At 38.9% G+C, this 20,996-nt stretch overlaps 1 protein-coding gene across 2 annotated transcripts in view; it reads left to right on the top strand.

Annotated features, from left to right (window-relative positions):
- Dab1 (DAB adaptor protein 1) overlaps positions 1 to 20,996 on the top strand; it is a 1,164,537-nt gene that overhangs the window by 527,366 nt on the left and 616,175 nt on the right. For both annotated transcript variants that reach the window (XM_058581502.1, XM_058581503.1), the window contains exon 3: positions 6,603 to 6,676. The gene's annotated coding sequence lies outside the window, so the exon portion shown is untranslated. The remainder of the gene's footprint in view (positions 1 to 6,602; positions 6,677 to 20,996) is intronic.

Genomic DNA, 20,996 nt, shown 5'->3' with positions numbered 1-20,996 from the left:
CAGGCTCCACCAAAGCTATGGTTGTAGACATAGGCAGGTGCCAGTATCATGTCTTAGAGGTCTTTGTCAAATATCTAGAATTATTCATGTAATAAGCCTAATTGTACAGCCTGCCATTTTTTCCCATGCCTATCAATATGGTACTTAATGCTACAACAAGCTGACAACTTAATACCCTCTTCAGTAAGGAAACTGAAGCTCAGAGGGGGAAAATAATGTGCCCAGAGCCAGGCAAAGTCCATATACTAAATTCTTATCTAGACTATCAGTGATAATGCTATCACCAGTAGCATTGAGGGTTAGGTTTCCAACATGCCAATTTGGGGAGCAAGTAGACTTTCATATCTCCTGGGCAGGATAAGTTGCACTTTTTACCTCCACAAGGGTAATGGCCCTTCACCAAAAGTTATAAACTATTACAAGGATGAATTTCTTTTTTTTTAAACCAAAGATGTGAAAACTGGGGTAAAACAAATTCTAAAAGAAGAAATTATCCTTTGATTTGGGTAGCTAGCAAGGACAGTGCTTATTAAATTTTACCATGTGAGACCCAAGGACAGCTTGCAAAACACCTGTATTTTGGGAAGCTCTTTCAGAGAATGCAGGGCTGCTTCTTAGACCACCAGAAGCAGGAGCTTTTTATTCAGCTTTAAGATGTTCTCCGCTAACAAATTTCATTGTAAGACCTGCAGCATGAGAAAGGCCACAAGAAAGGACCAGACAGAGCATGCGTGTGTTCAGAACTCTCCTCTATGACTGAAATCGTGTCGGTTTGGGCTGCTGGAACAGAGTTACAGAGAGTGGGCGAGTCAAGCAGCAAACACTTCTCATGTTTCTGGAGGTTGGAAATCCTAGACCAAGACAGCAGCAGTATGGACTCATGGTGGGGTGCTCTTTTGGGTTGCAGGCAGCTGCTTTCTCACATGGCAGAAAGAGGGCAAGAGAGCTCTGTGGCTCTTCTTTTATAAAAGCACTAATCCCATTCCTCGTGACCTAAAGTGTTCCCAGATGCCCCACCTTGTAATGCTATCATATTGAGGGTTAGGTTTTCAACATGCCAACTGGGGGAGCAAGTAGACTTTCATGTCTCCTGGAGAGGATAAGTTGTACTTTTTACCTCACAGGAGTAGTGGCCCTTCACCAAAAGATGTAAACTCTTACAAGGATGATTTTTTTTTTGGTACCCAGGATTGAACCATGGGGTGCTTCAACCACTGAGTCACATCCCCAGCCCTTTTCTTTATATTTTTATTTGGAGACAGGGTCTTACCATGTTTCTTAAGGCCTTGCTAAACTGCTGAGGCTGACTTGGAACTCACCATCCTCTAGCCTCAACCTCCTGAGCTGCTGGGATTATAGATGTGGGTTACCATGTCCACCTAGAATGAACATTTTTAATTTTTCTTCAAATTCTAAATCTCTAGCTTGTGTTTCTGTCACGTTCAAATTTTAGTTTGTGTCCTATATCATAAACCTACATGAGCCAGATTTCCTTTCCCTGCTTAACATTTTTCCATGAAACTTATTACCAGCTGAAATAATCTACACTAAATTACTTATTTGCTTAGTGTTTATTCTCATCCCCTAGAATGTAATCTCTAAGAGGGCAGGGATATCTGTTTAGGTTATTATTAAATCCCAATGATTGAGGAAGTGTTTAGCAGAGTTAGGTGCTCAACAAGTACTTATGAATGAGTAATGAACAGGTGGATACAAGGATGGATGGATGGACAGATGGATGGATATGCCCTACTAGTTGTAAAAACTAAGGATAAAATTATAGTAATTAAGGTATTGTGGGCATTTGTACAGGAACAGAAAACAAGATCAGTGGAATAAAATGTAGAGCCCCAAAATAGAGTGTATGTGTGTGTGTGTGTGTTTGTGTGTGTGTGTATAGGTTTTCAACATGCCAATTTGGGGAGCAAATTGAAAAGATGAAACTAAGAACTAAATAATACTGTGTGATCATGTATAGCTATACAGGAAAATGACTGAATACTCACCTTATGTCATACAAAGAATATTAATTCCAAATGGATTAATTCTGAAAGGCATATCTTAAAAACTTTAGAAGGCAATATACATCTCTATATAGATCCTTATTACTCAGGGGTAGGAAAGGATTCGTAGTCTAAAACAAACAAACCCCACCTACCTTAAAGACAAATATATGTTATTACATTAAAATTTAAAAATGTTTATATGTTTCTATAAACAAAGTAAATAGAGTTTGGACTAGGAAAAATATTTATAACATAGGTAACTATGAAGGAGTTAATATCCAAAGCATACAAGTAAAGATAGTATATAATTATAACAAACTCCTATGTACCCCCACATGTATTGGTCAAATACCAGTTTACCATTTTGCTGTTCCCCTATCTAGAGTGCTCTTGCCATAACTCTTGCTCCCATTGATGCTATAACCTTGCTAAACACCACTTTTCTGGTTTCCTTGACTACACTGTTTAAAATTGAATTCTCTCCCACCCCCAGTACCCTTCATTTCCCTTCCTTGCTTCTGGCTTTCCGTAGCACCCTCTGATATACTAGGTATTTCATTATCTAATCATTCAGTTTTGCCTGTGTCCTATAACAACTTCATAGAAAAATGGGCAGAAGAAAAAACAAACCACAGAAGAGAAAACCTAAATGGCCTCTAAAATTATAGAAGAGTATTAATTCTTACTAGTAGTTAAATAAGTACATACTAAAATACAATAAGATATTTTATATCCATCAGATGAGAAGAATTTAAAGTCTGACAATACCAAATGCTCATAATTATGTGAATTAATACCGACTTAGTCTAAATGCTACCATTGATTTATGGAGTAACTAGCAATAGCTAATAATTTTGAAGAGGCATGCACTTTATGGTCCATCAAGTCCACAGACAAATTGCACACATATGTACCTAAGGAGTATGAAATGTCCTTTGCAGCATTATTTGTATTAGCACAATATGGAAAACACCCAAATGTCCATCAATATGGATGAATGAGCCAAATATAAATGCATGATTAAATACTATCTAAATGTTAAAAGAATTAAAGTTGATTTTATCTAAGTGGCAAATCTTTGGGCAAAGCAAACACAGGCTTCAAATGGATGCCTACAACTGACATGCCATTTAAACAAATTTTATAGAATTCAAGACAGTGGTCTATATTGTTTATGGATACAAAGATGTATTAGAAGCAGAAAAACATGCATGAAAATTTAGAAGTGTCATTATCTTTGTGGTATTGAGAAGGAATTCATGGTTGACTTTGCTTATATCTACAGTGTTTTATTTTAAAAAGAAAAGACTGAAGCAAATAAGGCAGAATGATCAAATCTGGGCTGACTGGGTGGCAGCACATAGGTTTTTGATATAATTATGTCTATATTCAACTTCATGCTTGAAATATTTAATAAGAAAATACATAGGAGAGTACTTAAGTGTGACTGTGAGGGAATAAAGTTCAAACCATAGCATGGCAAAGACAGTGTGATGGGAGCTGCTCTGTGCTGGGAGCCAGCGGCTAGGCGCAGCCGCAGATCTGGAGCCTCCTCTTCCTAACAGATGATGAGATGAGGCTTGGATCTTGGATCAAACATGCTGGGCTTGGATCTTGGCTCAAACACTAAGATTTCAAAGTTGGGCATTGGTTTCCTCATCTTTAAAGTGGACACACAGGGGCTGGGGTTCTGGCTCAGTGGTAGCGTGCTTGCCTAGCATGCATGAGACACTGGTTCGTCCCCCAGCACTACATAAAAATAAACAAATAAAATAAAGGTATTATGTTCACCTACAACTAAAAAAAATATAAAAATAATTAAAAAATAAAGTGGACACATAAACAAAATAGAGAATTGGGAGGAAAAAAAGAGAGAGAAAATCAACAAAATGGATGATTCTTCAGAGATTAACAAAATTTACAAACTTTTAGCTAAGTTGATGGAAGAAAGAAGATCTGACTAAAATCAGAAATGAAATAGAAAAAATATTACGAATCTTCCAGAAATTAAAAAAAAGATTATAAAGTAGAAAATAAGGACCCCCTTACATCAAGTATTGTGACAATGAAAGGAGATAAAATTTGTACAGTGCTTATCATATTTCTGGGCACGTTAAGAAGGAAAACCATTATATATTTTAACTGGCCTGGTCTTGATGTAAATAACTTGACACTGGTTTTCAATGTCATGCTTTCTATTATGCTATGTGGTTTTTACAATAACCCTATTGTTTTTCCATTTTAATATAATAAAACTGAGCATTATAGAAGTCAAATAACTTGCCCAAGATTACCCAACTCTTAAAACCACATCTTATTCTAGAGAAATATAACTGTAGATGAATATCCTGGTTATATTTCACTAGTTTTATGAGTAGACTAAATTGAATTTCTATAAAATACTGCAATAATCTATCCTGTAGCTTTTTTTTTTTTCCTTAAAGAGGGAGTCGGCCAGCCATTGCTGATTAAAACTCATAACAAGATCTAGTTTATGTATATGTAACAGCAAACATGTAAAATAACTGAGTTGTTGTAATGGGATGTTACTAGATAAATATTCCTGCCCAGATACTTGATCTAGGAATACATTGGAAGATCACTAGGCTGTGATATTCTATTATGTTGAGGTTTTGCACAAAAAAAACCCAAAACTATATGCTCTTTTTTCTCCTCATTTTTACTTGTCTCCTCTGAAAAATTGCTACCTTTCTGATTTCCATCTTCTTTTATCTTCTGTGAATCCACATGGAACTTAACTTTGTATTATCCATGATTATTTTTTTTCTTTTCAGAATGTACTTTTCTTTTTTAAAAAAATTTTTTATTGTTGGTTGTTCAAAACATTACATAGTTCTTGATATATCATATTTCACACTTTGATTCAAGTGGGTTATGAACTCTCATTTTTACCCCGTATACAGATTGCAGAATCATATCAGTTACACATCCATTGATTTACATGTTGCCGTACTAGTGTCTGTTGTATTCTGCTGCCTTTCCTATCCTCTACTATCCCCCCTCCCCTCCCCTCCCCTCTTCTCTTTCTACCCCCTCTACTGTCATTCATTTCTCCCCCTTGTATTATTTTTCCCTTTCCCCTCACTTCCTCTTGTATGTAATTTTGTATAACCCTGAGGGTCTCCTTCCATTTCCATGCAATTTCCCTTCTCTCTCCCTTTCCCTCCCACCTCTCATCCCTGTTTAATTTTAATCTTCTTCTCATGCTCTTTGTCCCTACTCTGTTCTTAGTTACTCTCCTTATATCAAAGAAGACATTTGGCATTTGTTTTTTTAGGGATTGGCTAGCTTCACTTAGCATAATCTGCTCTAATGCCATCCATTTCCCTGCAAATTCTATGATTTTGTCATTTTTTAATGCAGAGTAATACTCCATTGTGTAATACTCCATGATTATTTTGAATGAACAATTTTCGTAATGCAGTTTTAGTCAGTCCCATTGATTAAAAGTTCTTCCTGTATTCATTTACTCACTTGTTTCTTCCTTTATGCAGCAAGCATTGATTGAGTGACAGCTGCATGCCAGTATCAGTGTTAGGTTCATGGGAGGCCAAGGTTAATAAGGGATGACAACTTCATCAGAGGAGCTCCCAACTAGAGGGAGGAAGGGGTGGAAATGTGCATTTCCAGTGTAGTGTTGCCTTGAGAATGGAGTGTGACTGGGGAATCCTAGAACAGGGCATCCCCAGCTCCATAGGGGGTGTGGAGGTAGTGGCCCAGAAATTATGATATTGAGGTTGGTGCTTCTATTTATTTCTATCTGGAAAAAAATTGCATGATCTTTGTAGAATTTTTGGAATGTATAAAAAAACAGAAGAACAGCCTATAATCATACTAAAAAGATAACCACTTTTATTTTTTAAGACTGATTCTTACATGGATGAGTTTGAGCTTTATCAATAATCTTCTTGTATAAAATATATTCCTTATATCTTGCAAACTTTTCAATTATTTTTTAAGTGCATAATACTGTTCTATGCAGAAATACTAACATTCACTATGTCATCCTTTTATTGGTTCCTTCCTTCTTACAAATAACAATATGATGAATCTGTGTATAAATATTGGCCTGCATTCGTGATTGCTTCCTTAAGAAATCCAGAGGGTGAATTTCAGACTAAAGAATAGGATCACTTGTAAGACTCTTGACATTTTCTCCAGTGCCCACTTCTTTACTGATCTTGAGGCAAGAGCTCAAGCCCTTCAAAGAGTCAGAAGAATGACAAATGTGAGGAAGCACTTTAAGAATTCTTATGTTCTTCCATGTATGTGTAGATGTGTTTATACATTTGTCTCGGAAAGACACACACACACACACACACACATCCTGACTCCCTCTAAAGAGGCATTCTGTGACTACCTCTTGCCTAACACAGTGGGCTGTACTTGTTTTGTTGTTGTTTGGTTGGTTGGTATTTTGGTAGGAGGTGTTTTCATTTTATCCATTTCTATATTCCCAGGGCCTGGTATAGGGGAGGAAGCTATGTATTTCTTGGATGAAAAAGAGTAGAAAAACAAGACCATGAAACAATTAATGTTTTCCTTTTATTAATATCATTTTTTATTTGTTTTCAGCAATCAATCAGACATGGTGGCGAATCCTGGCTCCACGTCTTCATGATTGAACAACTGTTTTGCACAACATAAAGGTAAAGATTTGAGTCTGGCTGAATCTGGCTGACGCAACGAAACTCTTTCTTTTTGGGAAAATAGCTCACCAATATCTCTGGTCTTTGTGAAGCGATGGATTTTGTGCTTTGTGTCGGTTTCTTGAAACATGTTAGAGGGTTCATGGAGACTTTGAGAATTATTGCAGAAGGTGGCTTTTCTCTGGTCCACTTTGTGTTGTTGTTGGAGAAATAATATTGATTCTCTTTCTACTTTTCTAGAAGTACCTAGTTATTGTCTTTAGGATCCTCAAGTTTTCCTGCCTCGATTTTAGCCTCTTTAAATACATCATCTCTCATTGATTTGATTTTAAAACCAACTATGTTAGCTCTCTTTTCTCAATTGCTTCCATCTCAATATATTTACCAACAAAAGAAACCATTCTCAATTGTGAAAAATAAAGTAAAGATAGATGTTTTTGCATAAGAAACAGACTTGGAGATTTATGAGCTTAAGGGACAAGTACTATTATTCTGAGGTCCTAAACTTTTAAATGATGGCAACACTGAATTATATACTTCGAACAGCAGCCAGGGAGGCACAATTGAAAACGACTATTCTTTTGACAAATTAGAAACATTCATTCCAATATCTATTTCTTGTTTACTGGGGATAATACTGAATGAATCACATACTGGTGGATGGATGTCTCTTCCAACACTTTTAATTAGCAGCACTGCCTATTAGGATGAACAGAGTGTTGCTTTTCTGTCATAGATTTCCCCTAACCCCCCCCCCCTTAAATGGAATAGAAATCTTATTCTCCACAAGGTAATATTCATCTCTTCCCCAGCCAGACAAGCATAGAAAATTAAACAATGGTCCGTTAAAAAGCCCAGATAATATATTTATCATTTCCAGTTTATGTGAGTTTGCAAGGCAAATATGAGTGGGAGCGATTTGTTATGGGACCTCAGGGAACAAGGGACTGGAGAGGGAGCTGGGAGGCTGGAAGATCTGAGACCTGTAAAAATTCATTAAAAATATGAGGCACTATTGGAGACAGAGGAAATTAATTACTCTGAGGGACTCAAATGTCACTACTCATTTAAGTGACCTGGCGAGGAGGCTGAGAACCCTTTTTTTTTTCTGAGAGTTTCTGCAGTGGATGAGAGAGGGGGCTGGGATTTCTCAGCTGTCAATTCTTGCATTTCCTTGGTGACTTATTGACACGTTCAGCTGACTCGTGACCCAGCCTCCTCTAATGAGTGGAGTTAAATGAGAAATGTGGGTTGTAGTGGGAGAGCCCTCGCCCCTGCTAGGCTGGCCAGGTTATTCAGATGAGTTTGCCAGTCATGTAGGTAACTGCTGGACCTGGGGGAAGTCTATAATTTACCACAATGGAGAGAAGAGGCTGATCATTTGAAGCTGGACTGAATTTGGTCTTTTATTATTGCTTTTCCATCCAACACTATTCTCCAAGGTAGAGTGAATTTGGGAAGACAAATTAAGGTTTTCTACCCAAGGAGGACTGGGGAGCAGTAGCTTCCAAAAACAGTCATCTTTTCTAGATTGCCTGTCTAATAAATCTCTCTAATGCATTCTGCCTATAGACAGAGGTTGGAAATATACAGATATGTGATGACTTCAGAGTTTAAAAATCAGTAAGCACCCAGAGTAATGGAGGAAAAGTTTTCCAAGATATGATCCTTACCTAGATTCAGGAATTCAGAGTTTAATTCTGAGCTGACCCTAAGCAGCTGTGTTCCCCATCCCACCACACACATACCAGCTTAGTTCTCCTAACCTCTGTTGGACCATTTATAATGACAGAATAATAATATCTGTCTTCTGTGATTGCAAAGATTAATGTGGCCAGAAGAACTTTGAAAGATGGACAGACCATGCAGACGTGTGGTGTCCTCATTGTCTATTGGGATGTTCTGCATTAAAGTCTTGGTTTTTAAACATTGAGGCAGCTCAGTGGTCAGAGTTCCTGCCTGGATCAAGGAAACAGGCATTGGCAGTATTTTGTTGGTTTATTCAGGTAGGAAGTGTGAATCACCAAGCCAACAACAAAGGAAAAATAAATGTTGCTCTGAGAACTTCTTTAAGGAGAGACCACTCTCTGGTTTGTACCTGAAGCATGGCCTTGGAGGAGGTTGGAACCCTGGATCTTCATCCCCAGGGCAGTTCTAAGGACTACCACTTCTCCATCCAGAAACAGCCATAGGCCTTTGAAGTGGAGACACACAGTGCATTTGAAGATGTGCCATTAATGATGTCATGCACCACTGAAAGTGGTGGAGGGGTGTTTGAAGGTCATTTATCTATTCTTGGGAAGAGATGGTGATGAAATAAACAAGAGTAGGGAGAAAATGATAGAATAAACTGCGGTCCATGGAGGAAGAGAGAGTTTTGAGAAGCCTTTGAAAGGAAGACCTTCCAGGCTTAAGGAGTCAGGGTGAAGTGCAGTGACACCAAACCTGAGCGTGTCTCCCAGGCACTTGTCCTGTCATTAATGACAGTATGGAAACATGCAGGATGCAGGCCTTCCCTCCAGGAGCTGAGCTAAATATACAGAGCTGTCATGAATGAGCCCAGAAAAGCAACGTGGCAGCATGCTGAAAGGGAAGATGCCATTTGAACTGGACCTCAAGGGTGGGCAGCCCTGTCCCAGAGGAGAAGGACTTCAAGGCAGGCAGTCTGCAGAAGGTGAGAGACACATGCTCAGCCTGTTATATTACTTCAGCCACCAGTTTCGTCTACTCAGTGATGCTCAAAGTGTTCTGTGCTCTCGTTGTCTTCTAGAAGTGAACACAGGGGAAAGCCCTCCTGTCCCCATTAGCTCCTCCTAAGCCAACTGTTTGGTGGTCTAGGATCTGACCTGTCCGAGAAGGCTCAGAATGCATTCTGAATAATTGCTAATACCAATGCCACTGTCCCCATTCCTTGGTGTCTTTGAGGATTTGTTTTTGTCATAGACCTTTCAAAATCGTTCAGCTGAGCTGATGGCTATTTATTTCTTGTATTGATTAGATGGATCCATCATTATATTCAGTTCCAGTCTCAGAAGTGAGACACGGTGCCTTTTCATTTGGATAATAAGATAATAAGATAATAATAAGACAAGCAAAATTTTCCTTGCTATTCTTCCTTTCTTTTTCCCTCTTTCTTAATTTACCCCTTGGGTGATTCCTATGTCCCTCCTTATTTGTTTTGATTTTCTTATTGTCCCTCTATTTACCCTCTGACCTTTTCTCTTTCTTCTCATAGAATTATGCATTCTCCAACTTAAAAAGAATTTCTAGATACCAGGAAGATCAACTCTAAAAGCTTAGAGAGGGTGTGGAACCATGGGGAGATTCCCTTCATCTATGATTTTTGGTGGTGATGATGGATTTACTTTTTAAAACTGGGTTCAGGGATTCAAATCTCTGCTCTAATCCATAATGGTTTCTGACATTGAGCAAATCCATCTCCTTAAGCTTCATTTTCACATCAATAAAATTGAGGTGGCAATAATACTTTTCATATCAGATTGTTGTAAGAATCAAATGAGATAAAGCATATAAAAGAGTCTCGAACACTCTTCTCAATTTATAATGTTAGCTGCTCTTTTTGTTTGTCATAATGCACACTCTTATAAATCCTTCAAAGGCAAAGGGTAGATGCTTTGATCTTAGGCAACAAGGAAGGGAGAAGCTGAGAAGACATTCTCCTTCACTATATCTGGTCTCAGTAAAACAGGAACAAAAGCAGACAGAAGCTGAGTTATGGGTGCATGGACACCCCCCCCCCCCTGCCTAGAGCATCCCAGGTGATGAACAATCAGAGGCCTGCAGGTTTCTGAGTTTCTGCCAGGTCTCCAGAGAGCATCTAAGTCAATCCTCTCCCAGCTATGGGATTCTTTCCTAGAGAGTGAGGGAGCTTTTTAATATGCCAATTTGTTAGATTGACATTACCCAGAATTCATTTTCTTGTATGCTTCTAGTTAGATGGACCACAGGGAGATTCTTGAGAGATTTGAAGGATAGAAGGCATTTGACAGCCCCTCTGCAGCGCACCTACTGTTGCAGATCTGCAGACTCACCTAGTTGGCCTGATGCAATCTCTGGATCTGAAACTGCTTTCCCTTTGCTTGGATTCTTCTCAGCTTCCCTATCTCCTTATGTAAATAAATGTGCATGCTAATCAACTTTCCATCAGTATAACAAAATACCTGAGATAATCACTTTATGAAGAGAGAAGGTTTACTTTGGCTCAGTTTTGGAGGTTGCAGTCCATAATCAGTTAGTTAGTCCTGCTGACTGGGCCAATGGCAAGGCAGTGCACCATGGAAGAGAGCATAGTGGGGCAAAATCACTCTCCTCATGGCCAGGCAGCAAAAGAGGGGAGGAAAGGACCAGCATCCCATAATACCCTTCTAGGTCATGTTCCCAGTGACTCTAAGACCTCCAACTAGGCTTCACATCTTATAGGTTCCACCTCCCAATGTCACCACCCTGGGGACCAAGCTTTTAACCTATGGGCCCTTGGGGAATACTCAAGATCCAAGATGTTTATATGTTTATGATAATATCTGAATGTATGTATATGTATACACACAGGACATTTGTACACACATACATAATTATGCTTACTTCCTTTACAAGAGATCCTGGCTTATATAGATAACCAGCATCAGCAATCTGGAAAGCAGTGAGAATCAAGATTCCAGTTGGTTCTCATGGATTTCAGCTCATGCTTAAGCATTCTGGGCTGCTTCTGATCTCTCCATTCATATTCATCTTCCCTTCCTAATGGCCTGCTCAGAAGACTTCAAACTCTAGTACCTGATGTGAGTCAAGAGACCTGGACTGCCTAACCAGCATGCACAACTGCAAAAAGTCAAATCCCTCTAGTAAATAAATAATACACACAATCATTAAATATATATGTAATTATTTATTCATTGATTTGAGGAGCAGAATCAATCACTGGAAGATCACGTGCATGCATGCATGTGTGTGTGTGTGTGTTTGTGTGTGTGTGTATATATATATATATATATATGTACACATACCTAATTATATGTGTATGCATATATGTGTTGGTATACACAAACATGTATACATGCATTCATGATCTACTAGTGATTTTTTTCTGCTATCCTGGTTGATCCCTGACTGATATAGATAATCATAAGCTTCTATAATGGGGATTCTCTACTTCATAAGGCATCCTATTCATTTTCTGTGATACACCAAAAAAGAAATGAAAGTTGTAACTATTCTTTTTTTCTTGAGATACTGGGGATTGAACCCAGGTATTCATGCATGCATGGCAAGTTCTCTACCACCATGCCACATCCCCAGCCCTTAAGCTTGTAATCTAAAACTGTTTTTCAGCCCAGAGTACTTCCCACATCTTCCTTAAGACTTCAGCCTCTCTCTACCCTAAAGCTTCTCCTGACTTCTCACTACACGGACCTCACCCATTCACATTCCCTCTCTCCAATTCTCACTGTTTTGAACTTTAAAATTGGATTCTTAATAAATTTAACCCCATAAATGTGACTGTGCCAGAAAGACTATTCTGGTCCATCTGTTTCCCCATCCCTGTCTCTTCTGCCATTCCTGTGTCTTCTGAAGACGGTATCTTAAACTCTGGATGTTTACAGTGTCATGGTGCTATAGTGAGAAAGGAGAGAGTCACAGAATAAGACACAGAAGACCAGTGTGTGTATACTGCCAACCCAGAGTGCTGACTGCATCTGCTTATTTATCCTCTGAGGGCCTCAGTGTCCTCAGCTGTAAAATGGACACACCCATAGCCAACCTGCCTGTGAGTCCAGTGAAGGCTGAGCTCCTCTGGGTGTTGGAGACCCTTCTGACTTGATTCCGTCTCCTCAGTCTCAGATTAGCTCACATCTGAGTTAGGGAAATAAATGCTGGTTATGAGGTGGTGATCAAATGTTGAGCTTTAGAATTTATAATGAAGTGGACAATCGAGAATGTTGGCTTTTAAAAAGTTTATTGTGCTTCAAATGAGACACAAATTATATATATATATATATATATATATATATATATATATTTGTGTGTGTGTGTGTGTGTGTATACACATATGGGATACAGTGTGATATTTTGATACATATACACATTGTATAATCATCAGATCATGATATTTAGTATATTCTTCATCTTAATGTGTATCATTTCTTTGAGTGAAAACATTCAAAATCCTCTTACTTTCTAATAATTTTGAAACATACATGGTAATATTGTTGGTTATAGTCACCCTATTGTGTTTTAGAATAACAGAACTCATTCCTCCTAACAATAACTTTGTTCTTGTTTCCCAGTCTCTTCCTATCATCTTCTCCCCTCTATCTTCTCTCATCTCTATAACCACTATTCGGCTCTATATTATGAGATCAACAGCTTTTTTAGGTACCACTAATGAGATCATATACAGTGTTGGTGTTTCTGTATCTGGATTATTTCACTTAATGTAGTGTCCTCTGTTTTTGCAAATGACAGGATTTCATTCTTCTTTATAGCTGAATATTCCATTGAGTATATAGACTATATTTTCTTTATCTTGTCATCATCTGGTGGACAATTACCTTGACTGCATATCTTGTCTATTTTGAATAGTGCCACAATAAACACAGAAGTGCAGCTATCTCTTCCAATATACTGACTTCATTTGATTCATATAAATACCCAGTAGTGGGGTTGCTGAGTCATCTGATATTTTTAATTTTTTCAGGAACCACTGAACTGTTTTCCATAGAACTGTACCAACTTACATTTGCACTGACATTGTATAAGGGTTCCCATTTCCCCACCTGTAGTGCTAGTGTTATTTTTTTTATCTTTCTGATAACAGTAATTGAGGTGAAGTGATAACACATTATAGTTTTCTTAAAATATTTTTAGTTGTAGATGGACATAATACCTTTATATTATTTATTTATTTATTTTTATGTAGTGCTAAGGATGAACCAGTACCTCACACATGCTAGAGAAGTGCACTACCACTGAGCCACAACTCTAGCCCCCACTATAGTTTCTGTTTGCATTTCTCTCATCTTGTAATGCTGAGGATTTTTTCATATATTATTGCCCATTGTATGTCTCCTTTTGAAAAATGCCTTGATTCAAGTAGTTTGCCCATTTTTAAGTGGGATTATTTGATCTTTTGCTATTGAGTTGCTTGACTTCCTCACATGGTCTGGATACGAACCCCTTGTAAGGTGCTTAGTTTGCCAGGATCTTCTCCTATCCTGTATGTTGTCTCTTTGTTGATTATTTACTCTGTTGTATGGAAGCTTTTTAGTTTGATGTAATCCAGTTAGTTTACTTTTGCTTTTATACCTGTACTTTTGGGTCTTATACCCCCCCTCAAAAATTGCCTAGACCAATGCCATGAAGTATTCCCCCTGTATTTTCTTCTAGTACTTTCAAAATTTGGGATCTCACATTTAAATTTAATTTATTTTGGGTGGATATTTACATGCAGTGGAGATAGATGTTCAGTTTCATTTTCATGAATGTGGATATCCAGTTTTCCAAGCACCATTTATTGAAGAAACCATCACTTCCTCAATGTCTGTTCTCCGTGCCTTTACAGAAAATCAGTTGACTTTTAGTGTGTGGATTTATTTCTCTGTCTTCTATTCTGTTGCATTGGTCTAGGTGTCTATTATTTTCTGCCCCATTTCCATGCTGGTTTTTCCTCTTTAGCTTTGTACTATATGTTGAAGTCAGCTAGTAAGAAGGATACTCTTATTTTTTATTATTCAGGATCTACCATAGTACTGCTTTCCTAAACTAAAAAAAATTGAAGAAATTAAATGTATAGTATTTCCTTTTAAAATAGATCACATACTAAAATTACTTTCAAGTACAAAATATTACAAAGCTGATCAAAAAGGGCAAATATTTAACTATGAAAGAATGATTAAACATTTCTTACTCAACCCAGTTTAAAACAAAACAGCAAAAACAGAGTAGACATAATAAAACAACCTATTATAAAGCCAACTACAAATAAAAAATCTAAAAGCTATCATTAAGAGACTTCAAAATGATACAACTGATGAAATTAAGTATATACAAATGCAACCATTCTAATGAATAATAGAGAAGTTGAAGTTGTATATGTCTGAGCATTTACAGACTTTTTCTGCCATTATTCCCTAAACAATACAGTAATAACAATTATTTACCCAGCACTTACATTGTTTTAGATAGTATAAGTAATCTACAGATGACTTAAAGCATATCTGAGGATTGTTCAGGTCACATGCAAATGATTCATCATTTTTTATAAGGAACTTGAGCGTACACAGATTTCAGTATCTTTAGAGGTTCTGGAACCAATGCCCCATGGAGCCAAAGGGATAACTTTATATTTTTCTGTTTGCATTTTTCTTTACTCTTTATATTTTCCTATGATTCTAGGACCACGATTTGGGGGATTTTTTTATGCATCTTTATTTCTAGCACTTAGAATTTAAAAAAAAATTACAGAGCACCCTAATATGCTAATGATGATAAATCTTAGCCCAAACATGTAAGGAAGCTATTGTCCACATTTATAAGTAAAGTAGAGGATTAGAAAAGTGAGTCAGTTTTTTCAAAGCCACACAGCTGGTGACTTTATGAACTAAAAGTTGAACCCAGACCTTTCTGAATGAAATCTGTGATTCATCCACTATTCCCTCAAACCTTAGAGCCTATAATTGGGTGGATGTCCTGTAAAGATTTCTGGGAAGGAAGGAAGGAAGGAAGGAAGGAAGGAAGGAAGGAAGGAAGGAAGGAAGGAAGGAAGGAAAAGGAAAGGAAAGGAAAGGAAAGGAAAGGAAAGGAAAGGAAAGGAAAGGAAAGGAAAGGGAAGGGAAGGGAAGGGAAGGGAAGGGAGAGAGGACTGGGGAAGGGGAGGGAAGGATTGGGGAGGGGAGGGGAGCGGAAGGGAAGGATTGATAATTAAAGTGCAAAGGGAAATATTTGAATGCAGGTAGCCAGAGTCAAAGAGGAGCTGTCCTGAAAGCTAGGTGTTAGATGCAAATAAGTCAGACAGTGTTAATTCAGAGAGGACGCTGGGTAGACTGAACCACAGAAAGAGGCACTAGGAGAAAGTTAAATTAAGGACCTTAGAAATTCTTACATAGAGAAGCCGGGAACTTAGTGGAAGTCAAATATAACAGCAGAATAGGAACATGGAATAAGACAGAAACTTGGGCAAAGCTTTAGAAAGCTCTGTTACTTGGCTCTTGTGCAATGAGCCAACCTCCACTTACCCTTCCTGTCCACTCCCAAGCCTCAGCTTGCTCATCTGTCCTTATAGCAGCCTTCGAGGAAATGATGATTATGTTTCAGGGGTGAAAAATTCAGACTCAAAATTAGGTATTTGGTAAAAGTCACTAATGCCAAGGGTGAGTTTGAGTGCAGATCACCAGGATTAAACTCTTTGAGTGCCAAACATGGTTAGTGTGTTCAGTTTGCTCCAGGATGATGTCCTCTGAAGGACATCTCTATGGGAATTTTGTCTGACAGCAGACTTTGTTTAAGCCAAGTATGACTCTCCCTATAAGCACTTTCAAGGGAAACAGAAAGACCATCCAGAGCTTACTGGTCTCTAGATTCTTCACCTCCCTGTGTTTAACACATGTCCCTAATGTGGTTCTAATGCCAGTGTCCTTATTTATCAGTGTCTCTTAGCTGGGGACACTAACGCTGGGTGTCCCATTGAAGGTAATGCTCCCAGATGGCTCACAAATTAAGTTCGATAAGATGTAGTCATTCTTCTCTTTTAGTGAGTCCTTAGAACTGAACTCATTTAACTTACCTAATATCCTACTTGAGTTGTTACATCCTAAACATGGATTGATTAGAACAGGGGAATAGGAGCTCAGGGAGAGCAGGGAGCTTTTGAAGTAAATAAAAGGCCCCACTTTGGAGCTAAAAAGTCAATTGAAGGTTCCCTTTAATACATGTTGGCTGTGTGGCCTTGATTTCTCTCTTTCACTTGCCTTCATTCCCTTACCTGTAAACACAGGACTAAAAGGTGGTTGTGAAGAGTATGTGGTGCCATAAATGTGAAATATTTGGTAAAGTGTAAAAGGTTAGGAAATATAAGTATGATACATTTAGATCTAATAGATCTAAAATCATTTAGATTACATAATAGATCCAAAACATTAATAGGAGTTCATTACATCACTGGATGCATTCCCTTCAAATTAGCATGTCTGAGAAAAACAAATGAAATCAGAGCTCTCAGGAAGCTCAGAGCCGATGTGTTTCAACTTCCTGTGTCAGATGAGGAACTTAATTCCCAGAATGGGGTAGTAACTTGCATTCCATCACACACAAAAATGGCACTGGGCTCAGCCTAAACTTCACAGATCAGCTTCTCCATTCACCTCATCTGACTAAAGCTCCAACCTCCACCTTACTGCAGACTGTCCACGGTGGGCCACGGTGGAACCACTCAAATCAGGAGCTTCAAAGTGTACATGCCAAGGAGGGGGTCATACTCCAAAATATGTTTTCCCAGTTTATTTATCAGACTTTTTTTTTTTTAGCTACAATTAAGAGAATGAATGTTGTAGGTTATAGAAAGGCACTCTATCCAGGATGATCTGATCAGGATGTTGCATTTTGTTGCAGCATTGTAGGGAGTAGCTAATATGACCTGAGGATTCTGAAACAGACTCAAACATTTCCTGTCCTCTCCTGGATACTGCAATGCAAGATTCCTGAGTGCAGGGATCTTGTCTAGGAACCTTTCACAATGCATCCCCAGGGTTTGGCATAATACTCAGCTCAGAGCATTTGCTCACTAGGGATAATGATATTGCTTTAGTTCAAACTCACATGCCTGTCTGAAGAGCTTTATCTCTACTCTCAGTTTCCAAAGCCTCCTTTACACTCCCCTCTGAATACCCAGCTCAATTACAAATATCGGGCCACTCCTTGGCTTAAACTTCAATGGTTACCTTTTGCCTACTGGAGTTGGAAAAGCTCCTTAAAGTAAACTTTAAAGTTCTTCACTAACTTCCCAGACCCCATCTATAGAATCCTCACTTTCCAATCTTACCTTTCATAACACACACAGAGACAGACAGACAGACAGACAGACACACACACACACACACACACACACACACATGCCTATATTTATTTTCTGGCCATACTGGATAGCCTGTGTCTGTTTCCTGAATATGATGGACACTTTCCACACCATTTCTTCTACCTAGAATGCTTCTTCCTGCCTCTTCCACCAGGGAAACCCTTACCTATTCCTCAAGCTCCTTCCTCAGCTGCTCTAGTGTCTTCCACAGTTGAGCACATTGACCAGACTCCTCAAGAGCATGAGCTGTGCTTTTAGCCCCGTGGATTAGCGAAGAGGAGACAATCCTCAGCATTGTGCCCCCCACCCCAGGTCATGCAGATTGCTGTGAGCAACAAGGTTCAACCCAGGCCAAGTTATGATGCTAAGGGCATTTTTGCACTAGATCCAAACTACAGGCACCGTGGAAAGAAGGGTGGGGTGCATGGCAGGTGTGGAAAAGAGTGGAGGCTTGCAAGCCACATCAGAGGACGTGCTTCTCTGCAGCTCCCAGCCAGCCATTCAACCTGATGCTGCTCACCTAGCACTGCCGACAGCCTGTGTTTTCTAAAATAAAACCAAAGTAAACACTGATTATTATCTCCTCATTTAGCTCTAATAAAGTTATCACACATGATTTATTGTTTTTATTAAGGAAAAGTAAATGTCATGCTTTTGTAAGCACCTTTTTGATTACTGAAGTATACATGAATTTCAATTTTAAAGCAAACCTACACATATGACATGGAGCTTAGAAATTAGAGGAAATATCAAAAATAACCATGTATCTTCACTTGGGTATATTGTTTTCAGTATTTGTTGATGCATTTATTTATTTGCAGTACTAGGGAATGAACCTAGGGGCACTCTACCACTGAGCTACAGCCCAGCCTTTTTTTATTTTTTATTTTGAGACAGGGTCTCGCTAAGTTGCCCAGATTGACCTGGCACTTAGTCTTCCTGCCTCAGCCTCCTGAGTAGCTGGGACTACAGGCAGGCTCCACCACACCAGGCTTCAGTCATTAGATTATACATTTTTGCTGTGTTTCAGATTATACATATAAATATAAGCCTGGTTCATTTCACCCATACCATCAGTATTTTCCTGTGGTATGGAATATCCCAGTAGCAAGCATTTTAAGTAACTGATATTCCATTAAATAAACGGACTGTTATTGGGTAGACTCACCATCGTGCTTGTGGTCATTTCCCTATTGTTGAAGAGTGGTTTCCTTGCAAATTTTTACTCATGTCAGTTGTATATGAAGAAACTTATATACACAAATATTTTCCAGTGTTTGGGATTACTGCCTTAGCTGACTCTGACACCTAAAATACTCAATACTCCCTCCTACCTGACCTCCCTGCTAAGGTAGCAGTTAATCCTTGCTCCTTTATAAGGAATTTGAGGGCTGGGGTTGTGGCTCAGGGGTGGAGTCCTTGCCTCACACATGTGAGTCACTGGGTTCAATCTTCAGCACCACATAAAAAAACAAATAAAACAAAATAAAAGTATTGTGTCCATCTACAACTAAAAAAAAAATATTTTAAAAAATTAAGGAATTTGAGGAGCTACATATGCCCTGGCCCATTTCCAGCATTATGTCTTTATCAACCTCTGCATCCCACATGATCCCTACTGACCCACATGTCCTGTGGTCCTGATATACACATAGAGTCTTTCTTTCACTCTGCACTGGTGCTTGGCTGTCCCTGAAACCCCAACAACTTCTCTACATACCTGCACTTTCCTACCCTTCAGATCAATGACACCTCCTCTGGGAAGCCCTTGCTGGCTTCAGTGGGCTGGATCAGGCACTCTTCACCTGGGATTCTCTGATTCCCTGGGCATCTCTCTATCCTTATGCTTGCAACACACAGTTGAAAATACATGACTGTCTGAGGTTGGGAAACGCATCTTTTTCTTTGTTTCTTGGTTGTTAACACAGTACCCAACACATAGCTAAGTGTGGAATAGCTGATAAGCAAACCTATCAATAGATCTGGCAATCGGGATATTCCTGTAATATGTTAAAATATATGTGAGTATTGACAGATGGTGCCTCCTCTTACTCATTTTTGAATGGCAAAATATAGTATTCATAAAGCAAAGCATAATGAGAAAAAAAAAGAAGACTGTAAGTGAGATTGCTGTAGAGAATCTGAATATTGGAGGATACCAAAGATCCCAGCTGATTCACACACATTCTTTCAAAAATGTGACAATTATTCAGAAATTTGATTGTCCTGGTTCACTAAATACCATGCATATGCTAATGGTTTCCACACTTTTATTTCCTATTTTACCATGGTCCTGAACTCGGGATCCCATCAGTATCCTCACACATCTCCATGGGGTATTTCCTGGCAACTCAAACTTCAAAACTTTAGGACCAAACTAGGTCACCCACTTCAGCTGCTTCTACAGTCTTCCTCAACTTAGTGAATGACACCTCCTTTCTTCCAGAGACTCAACCCAAAGCGCTGGAGCCACCTTTGACCCCTATCTTTTCTTCATACTCTGTGTTCCACCCTCAGGACATTGTGTTGGCTCTGCCTTCAAACTGCATTCTGAATTCAGCTGCTTCTCGTCATATTCTCTGCTGCTGTCACTGTGGTCTGTCATTACTTGTGTGATGACAGTAATAACTTTCTAACTGATTTCTGAGCTTTCAACTTTGCCCCCATATTTTACACACAAAAGCAAGTCATCCTTTCAGATATCCTCCTGTCATTGCTTAAAGCCCTTTACTGGTGGCCCCCCCTCAAAATGGGGCATCAACATATGAATTTGGGAGGCACAGTTCAGTCCCTGACCAACAGATTCCCATGTGATCCATGGCACTCTCTCCTCATCTCACTTGGCTGCTGCAGCCAACCTGAGCTCCTTAGAGCTCCCTAAACACCCATCCTGGGGACACTGCACTAAGCATCCCTCCACCTAGACTGTCCTCCTGGCATCTGCGTGATTCACCTGTTGTATTCTTCAGGCTTTTGCCCAGATGAGATCTGTTGACCATGTCTTTCTTGACCATCTTATTCACAGAGCATACCCTGCTCATCCCAGACCTATCCTCTGTACCTTGCTTTATATCCTTCTAAAATATTCCATCCTCTACTATTATATGTTTGTTTATCCGTCTCCCCTTCCTGTACTCTAGTGGGAGAAATCAGAATTCATTCCAGGAAAACAGGGACTTTATACCTTTTGTTTATGAGTATTTTGCTGACATATGAAAGATACACAATAGTTTT

Source organism: Marmota monax, unplaced genomic scaffold, assembly GCF_021218885.2.
Source record: "Marmota monax isolate L192 unplaced genomic scaffold, Marmota_monax_Labrador192_F-V1.1 WCK01_AAM20220418_F8-fsc00023, whole genome shotgun sequence".
NCBI classification, from domain to species: Eukaryota; Metazoa; Chordata; class Mammalia; order Rodentia; family Sciuridae; genus Marmota; species Marmota monax.
Note: the sequence above shows the minus strand (reverse complement) of the source record. Positions and strands in the feature narration are given on the sequence as shown.